The 8,494-nt window shown below is 45.7% G+C and overlaps 1 protein-coding gene across 3 annotated transcripts in view; it reads left to right on the forward strand.

The window, feature by feature from the left end:
* Positions 1–8,494, forward strand: part of LOC144494717 (TBC1 domain family member 15) — a 66,062-nt gene that overhangs the window by 52,142 nt on the left and 5,426 nt on the right. The gene's annotated exons all lie outside the window — the stretch shown is intronic.

Raw genomic sequence — 8,494 nt, forward strand, 5'->3', positions numbered from 1 at the left:
AGTGATTCAATTGAAAAAAAAGCAGCAAAGCTTTAGTCTTAACCTGGTAAAAGTTTGTTTATTGCAAAACTATTGCTGCAAGAAACCCAAGTTAAAGTAATAAATTTACCAACTAACTCCCACCCATTGACTCTGTCTACACTTCCCGCTGCCTCGGCAAAGCAGCCAGCATAATTAAGGACCCCATGCACCCCGGACATTCTCTCTTCCACCTTCTTCCATCAGGAAAAAGAGGTCACGTAACAACTGACTCAAGAACAGCTTCTTCCCTGCTGCCATCAGACTTTTGAATGGACCTACCTTGCATTAAGTTGATCTTTCTCTACACCCTAGCTATGACTGTAACACTGCATTCTGTACTCTCCCCTTTCCTTCTCTATGAGCGGTATGCTTTGTCTATATAGCACGCAAGAAACAATACTTTTCACTATATACTAATGTGACAATAGTAAATCAAGTAAAAAAAAATTAAATCATTGAAAGATTAAATGCAGTTGAGGATAAACGATACTTATGAACATAACATTTAGTTCAGTCCCTGTTTGCAGGCCTGTAGCTTGCGGATGAATTGTTGGTTAGTTGGATTGAAGAGTAGAGGAGTTCAGCAGCTGTGATGGCTTTTGTGGATGATTAAACTGTGTTTGCCTTTTCAGGTGAACTCAGCAGGTTCTGGGAGAGAGAGAAGGTTTCTTGTTCCTCACTAGTTTGTGGTCTTGATACTGGAAGGTTTCCTAGATTCTTTCAGCAGTACATTTGATTTCTGGTTATCTTCCTCTTTGTTCTCCCTTGGCCAAAAACCCTTTCTGAGGATTTGTCTCAGAGTTCATCCTGGGTGGCTGTCCTCAGTCGGACTTTATACAGTGCAAAATTCAAAATGGCTGCTATCACAAACTGTCGAATCGTTTTAGGTATTGGATTAACCCAAATCCAGGGCACGGTCCCATCCATTGTCTTTTAGCCAGGGTAATTAATCTTCTAAATGATGCAGCAATTAACTTGAATGGCTCCCACTTCCGGGTTTAATGATTGGGAAAGAGCTACTCACACCTCCAGGGAAGCCATTGTCAATGAGTTTCTGTTCACCCTTGTGGAAATGCACGCTAAATTTCAAATGTCTTCCACATGTCAATCTGCTTTCCACTTGGAGTCTTCTAGAAGCTTGACAAACATTGCAGTTATAAAATGTAAGGTGATTTTTGTCAACCGTTTTTAAAACTGTCTATTTGAAAGTAATGGTGCAATTGGGAGGCAATGACCAGTGGTATTGTCACGGGTCTAGCAATCCAGAGACCCATGGTAATGCTCTGGGGACCCGGGTTCGAATCCCACCACAACAGATGGTGAAATTTGAATTCAATAAAGACCTAGAATTAAAAGTCTAATGATAACCATGAAACCATTGTCAATTGTTGTAAAACAAAACCCACCTGGTTCACTAATGTCTGCTTTAGGGAAGGAAATCTGTCATCCTTACCTCGTTTGGCCTACATGTAACTCCAGACCCACAGCAATGTCTTAACTACCCTCTGAGATGGGCAATAAATGCTGGCCCAGCCAGAGATGCCCACATCCCATGAATGAATAAAAAGAAAACTGGTCAGGGCACCAGATATAACACCCCAACTCTTCAGAATAGTGGCTATGGAATCTGTTACATCTACCAGAGATGTCCTTAAGTTCCTGGCTCCGAGGTGTTGAATTTGGGGGGTTCGTTGGGATTTACTGGATAAGTCCAGAAGCACCAACCTCCCCTGGAAAGATGCACTGAGTTGGGAACCATCCGACAAAGCGATTTAAATTGCCAGCTTCGGATGGTTCTGATAGCGTTACATTAATTGCCACTCTGAAAAGGCGAGAAGCAACAAAGCCACTTCCAACTTCAGCGTAACTATTTTAAACACCCAGACTGAGCCCTGCATGTGACACCCTCAACACTCCGACACTGCCGCCCCTGCCCCCTCCACTAACTCTGCCAACTACTAGTCACCAACCTCCCGCCCCCACCAAATATTGCAGACCCCACTCCTGCAACCTCCCCTACCCTGACCTGACCCACATTTGGCCAGAACTGGACTGTGCTAGGGCCTGCGGGGGTGGGGGGAGAGGCGGGGGCAATATCACTGCAACTCCAGCCAGCCGAGGTTTCAGCAAAGTAATTGTGGAGCGTGGGACCCGGGCTGAATGTGGGATGTGGGTTTACGCACCGTAAGCTTTTTCAGTGCGATGGACGATTTATGAATGGGGAATGTTCGACATACACAAAAGGAGAACGAAATGAAAAGCAGTATCTGGGGTAGATATTGAAATGGATTCGTTTCTGTCCTGGTACGATTGGCTGTGTAACTTTCTACCTCTGTTCAGCCGCCATTGCTCCAGCCAGCTTCTCTGCTGGTGGTTTGTGTTCCTCTTTGTAAATCGTGTTAAATACTTGCTTTAAATGTAAAAGCCATGTTGAAACATTTTCTGAAAATGTATTCTGAAACTCATTGGCTGGGAAACTGCCTGAAGTGACTGCAGAATTCCTTTTGTTAAACGGGATCATGTTGAGATCACTGCGGGTTCAACGCAGGAACCACATGAAAGGCAGCATGGTTTTCACAAAGAATTGATACAATGGCTACAGTGCATCGCAGAACATTCCAGTAGCTTCTCCCAAATCAGTTTAAATCCATGCTTAAAAGCAAATCACTGCGGATGCTGGAGTCTGAAACCAAAAGAGAAAATGCTGGAAAATCTCAGCGGGTCTGGCAGCATCTGTTTGGAGAGAAAAGAGCTGATGTTTCGAGTTCAGATGACCCTTTGTCAAAGCTTTGACAATCTGTGAGCTTTGACAAAGGGTCATCTGGACTCGAAACGTCAGCTCTTTTCTCTCCTTTTCGATGCTGCCAGACCTGCTGAGATTTTCCAGAATTTTTTCTTAAATCCATGCTTCATTGCCGTAAACTAGTGTCCCAGCTCCCTTGCCACATTTGCTATTTTGGATTTCTTACCCTCCTGTCAAATTTCTGGTGAATCTTTCAGACATGGCACCTTCCCTAGGTCGTCAATTACTTCCTCAAAGTGATTGTAGCATCACGGAATGGTTACAGTACAGAAAGAGGCCATTCGGCCTATCATGCCTGTGCCAGCTCACCTAGTCCCACTCCACTCCTTTTCCCCATAGGCCTGCAGATTTGTTCCTGTTCAGATATTGATTCAATTCCTTTTTGAAAGCCACAATTGAATCTGCCTCCAATGCACCCTTGGGCAGTGCATTACAAATCCTAACCACTCTCAACATTAACAGGTTTTTCCTCGCGTCACAGTGGGCTTCTTTTTCCAGTCCTCTTCAATCTGTGTCCTTTTGATTCTCTATCTTTCCACCAGTGAGAACAGTTTCTCCCTAGTTACTTTGACCAAGCCCCTTCATGATTTTGAATGCCTCAATCACCCTCTCAAGCTCTTCTCCTCCAAGAAGAACAGAACCAACTTCCCCAATCTATTTACGTAACCAAAGTTTCTCAACCCTGGAGCCATTTTGGTGAATCTTCTCTGCACCCTCTCTAGTGTCTTCACATCTTTCCTGAAGTTTGGTGCCCAGAATGGGACATGATATTTTAGTTGACATCGAACCAGTGTTTTATCCAGATTTGCCCCGACTTCCTTGCTCTTGTACTCTATGCTGTTCTTGTTCTAGTAGATCGAGGAATAGAGGGCTATGGGGAAACGGCACAGCAAAGGCCGGCATAGATCAGCCGTGATTGTATTGAATGGCGGGGCACATTGAAGGGCCTGGTGGCCTACTCCTGCTCCTATCTCTTGTGTTCTTATTGCTAAAGCCTAGGATTCTGTAGGCTTTATTAACCACTACCTCAATCTGTCCTGCTACCTTCAATGATTTGTGGACATACATACCCCCAGATCTCTCTGCTCCTGCGCCTCCTTCAGATTTGAACCGTTTAGTTTATATTGCCTCTTGTTCTTCCTACCAAAATGAACCACTTTGCACTTCTTTACTTTAAATCTCATCTGTCACTTGCCCACCTTGCCACCAGCCTGTCTATATCCTTCAGAGGTTGAATGCTATTCTCCACGCGGTTCACGGTACCTCCGAGATGTTTGTCTCCGCAAATTTTGAAATTGTTCCCGGTACACCAAAGTCTGATTCACTGACATACGTCAAGAAAAGCAGGGGTCCTAACACTGACCCCTGGGGGAATCCCACTGTAAACCTTCCTCCAGTCTGAAAAACAACCACTCTATTGTCAGATGTTTGAATGCACTTGTTTCAATGGAGTACTGCATCAGGGAAACGGTGGCATAGTGAGTGATAATGTTACGGAACTAGTAATCCAGAAGCCTCGTTTAATGCTGTGAAGTCATGAGTTCAAATCCCACTATGGCAGCTTAATAGTTAATTTATCATAGGATTCTCACAGTGCAGAAGAAGGCCATTCGGCCCATCAAGTCTGCACCAACCACAATCCCACCCAGGCCCTATCTCCACAACCCCACTTATCTACCCTACAAATCCCCCTGATATTGGGGCAATTTAGCATGGCCAATCAACCTAACCCGCACATCTTTGGAGTGTGGGAGGAAACCGGAGCACTCGGAGGAAACCCACGCAGACACGAGAAGAAAGTGCAGACTCCACACAGACAGTCACCCGAGGCTGGAATCGAACTCTGGTCCCTGGTGCTGTGAGGCAGCAGTGCTAACCTCTGTGCCACCCAATTAATAAATAATCAATTAATAAATCTGGAATTTTAAAAATGCTTGTCTCACTAATAACAATCATTGTTGAAAAAATCTACCTCGTTCCCTTATGTCCTTTAGGGAAGGAAATCTGCTGTAATTGCCTAGTCTGCGACTCCAGAACCACAGCAATGTGGGTGTCTCGCAAGCCACACAGTTGTGGCACACCACTATACGATGAAGTGTTGCAAAAGATTAGCAGGCCTGGCAGCATCTTTGGAGAAAGAGAGTTAACACTTTGAGTCCAATATCATTCTTTGTCAGAACTGCAGGCAGATAAGAACATGATGGGTTTTCTGTTGCTGAAAAAGTTGCTGTTTGGTTTCCAACAGTGTAAAAACCATTACAGTCCCACCTCGCTTCAGCTCCAAAGAAGGTTATGGGCACAGTGGTTAGCACTGCTGCCTCACAGCACCAGGACTCGGGTTCAATTCCAGCCTCGGGTGACTGTGTGGAACATAGAACAGTACAGCACAGAACAGGCCCTTCGGCCCACGATGTTGTGCCGAGCTTTGTCTGAAACCCAGATCAAGCTATTTCCTCCCTATCATCCCAAAGTACTCCATGTGCCTATCCAATAGCTTCTTAAATGTTCCTAAAGTTTCTGACTCCACTATCCCTGCAGGCAGTCCATTCCACACCCCAACCACTCTCTGAGTAAAGAACCTACCTCGGACATCCTTCCTATATCTCCCACCATGAACCCTATAGTTATGCCCCCTAGTTACCGCTCCATTCACCTGAGGAAATAGTCTTTGAACGTTCACTCTATCTATCCCCCTCATCATCTTATAAACCTCTATCAAGTCTCCTCTCAACCTCCTCCGCTCCAAAGAGAAAAGCCCAAATTCCCTCAACCTTTCCTCATAAGACCTACCCTCCAAACCAGGCAGCATCCTGGTAAATCTCCTTTGCACTCTTTCCAGTGTCTCCACATCCTTCTTGTAGTGAGGTGACCAGAACTGTACACAATATTCCAAATGTGGTCTCACCAAGGTCCTGTACAGTTGCAGCATAACCCCACGGCTCTTAAACTCAAACCCCCTGTTAATGAACGCCAACACACTATAGGCCTTCTTCACGGCTCTATCCACTTGAGTGGCAACCTTCAGAGATCTATGGATATGAACCCCAAGATCTCTCTGTTCCTCCACATTCTTCAGAACCCTACCTTTGACCCTGTAATCCACATTTAAATTAGTCCTACCAAAATGAATCACCTCGCATTTGTCAGGGTTAAACTCCATTTGCCATTTTTCAGCCCAGCTCTGCATCCTATCTATATCTCCTTGCAGCCTACAACAGCCCTCCACCTCATCCACTACTCCACCAATCTTGGTCATCAGCAAATTTACTGATCCACCCTTCAGCCCCCTCCTCCAAGTCATTTATAAAAATTACAAAGAGCAGAGGACCAAGCACTGATCCCTGTGGCACTCCGCTGGTAACCGGTTTCCAGTCCGAAAATTTTCCATCCACCACCACCCTCTGTCTTCTGTTAGATAGCCAGTTACCTATCCAATCGGCCAAACTTCCCTCTATCCCACACATCCTTACTTTCTTCATAAGCCGACCGAGGGGGACTTTATCAAGCGCCTTACTAAAATCCATGTATATGACATCAACTGCACTACCTTCATCTACACACTTAGTTACCTCCTCAAAAAATTCTATCAAATTTGTGAGGCAAGACTTGCCCTTCACAAATCCGTTTGTGCATTCTCCCCGTGTCTGCGTGGGTTTCCTCCGGGTGCTCCAGTTTCCTCCCAGGGTCCCGAGATGTGCAGGTTAGGTGGATTGGCCGTGCTAAATGTGCAGAGTTCCAGGGATATGGTAGGTCTGGGTAAGATGCTCTGTCAGAGAGTCAGTGCAAGCTCGATGGGCCAAATGGCCTCCATTAGGTGACATGGTGGCACAGTGGTTAGCACTGCTGCCTCACAGTGCCAGGGACCCGGGTTCAATTCCGGCCTCTGGTCACTGTCTGTGCGGAGTTTGCACATTCTCCCAGTGTCTGTGTGGGTTTCCTCCGGGTGCTCCGGTTTCCTCCCATAGTCCAAAAGACGTGCGGGTTAGGTGGATTGGCCATGCTAAATGGCCCCTTAGTGTCAGGGGGATTAGCAGGGTAAATATGTGGGGTTATGGGAATAGGGTCTGGGTGGGATTATGGTCGGTGCAGACTCGATGGGCCGAATGGCCTCCTTCTGCACTGTAGGGATTCTATAGTAAGAGTCATTTTGGACTCTGAACATTTAACTTTGTTTCTCTCCACAGGCGCTGCCAGACCTGCTGAGTTTTTCCAGCATTTTCTGTTTTAATTTCAAATTTCCAGCATCCGCAGTATTTTGCTGTTCTCACTGTAAGATAATGTGGAGTGGGAATATCGACACTATGTGGATTGCAGCTGTTAGAGAATGCAGCTCACCATCTCGGGATGAGTAATAACCATCTTTGGAATGAATAACCTTTCCAGTGATCCTCCGATTCTGAGAGAGAATTATGGAAATCATCTGTTTCTTATTATCCAGTTCCATGCAGCTCTTGTACAGACTGGTACAGGGCAAACCACAAAGCCTCTTTTAGTTAGTAAGGGATGAAGTGTTATTTAATTTTAGTATTTAATTATAGTTTGGGAACAGGTGGATGACGGTCGATTGCTCGAGTCTGTTCCATTATTTAGTTAGATCAGGGCTGATTTAGAATTCCTACAGTGCAGAAGGAGACCATTCGGCCCATCGAGTCTGCACCAACTCTCCCGACAGAGCATCTCACCCATGCCCAGTCCCGTTAACCCCAGACATTTATCCCGCTAATCTCCATAACCTACGCATCTTTGGACACCAAGGGGCAATTCAGCATGGCCAATCCACATCTTTGGAGTGTGGGAGGAAACCGGAGCACCCGGAGGAAACCCACGCAGACACGGGGAGAATGTGTAAACTTCACACAGACAGTAACCCAAGCCGGTAATCGAACCTGGGTCACTGGTGCTGTGCGGCAGCAGTGCTAACCACTGTGTCACCGTGCACAGTGTATGTATAGTAAATATAGTGTGTGAAACCTATGCTGATAACTTCACTCTTCTAGTTGCAGTATTACTCTGGTGTACCCTCTCCAAGACCAGTACATCCTTTTCAGAGCTGAACTAAGGTTTTTTTTCTGAAAGCAGTGAGTTTTGATGTGTGATTGCAGTCCTGTACAGCATATTTAATAACCATGTTGAGAAGGGGATTGGACAAATACATTTACCGGGCTGTGGGGGAGTCGGGACTAATTGGATATCTCCACCAAAGAACCGACAGAGGCACGAGTGGCCCCTCCTGTACTAAACTATTCTGTGCAGCCCACGACATTCCCTGCTGCAGACTCTGCTCTTGGGTTATCTTTTAAAAGGAATTTGCTTGAAAACTTATATATTATTATGATCCAAGGGTGTAGTTAGGAATGCAGGACTAAACTAGATAGCTTATCTGGAGAAAAGGATGGGACAAAGACTTGTGGAATCATACAGCACAGAAAGAAATCATTCGGCACATAGCAACATAGAAGCTAAAAGCAGGATTAGGCCATTCGGTTCTTCTCCGCTATTCATTATGGTCATGGCTGATCATCAAATTCAATACCCTGATATCCCCCCCCCCCCCCCCCCCCCCAATATCCCTTGATTCCTTTAGCCCCAAGAGCTACATCTCATAGAAACGCTACAGTGCAGAAGGAGGCCATTTGGCCCATCGGGTCTGCACTGACAACAATCCCACCC

This window comes from Mustelus asterias, chromosome 6 (assembly GCF_964213995.1).
Source record: "Mustelus asterias chromosome 6, sMusAst1.hap1.1, whole genome shotgun sequence".
Classification (NCBI taxonomy): Eukaryota; Metazoa; Chordata; class Chondrichthyes; order Carcharhiniformes; family Triakidae; genus Mustelus; species Mustelus asterias.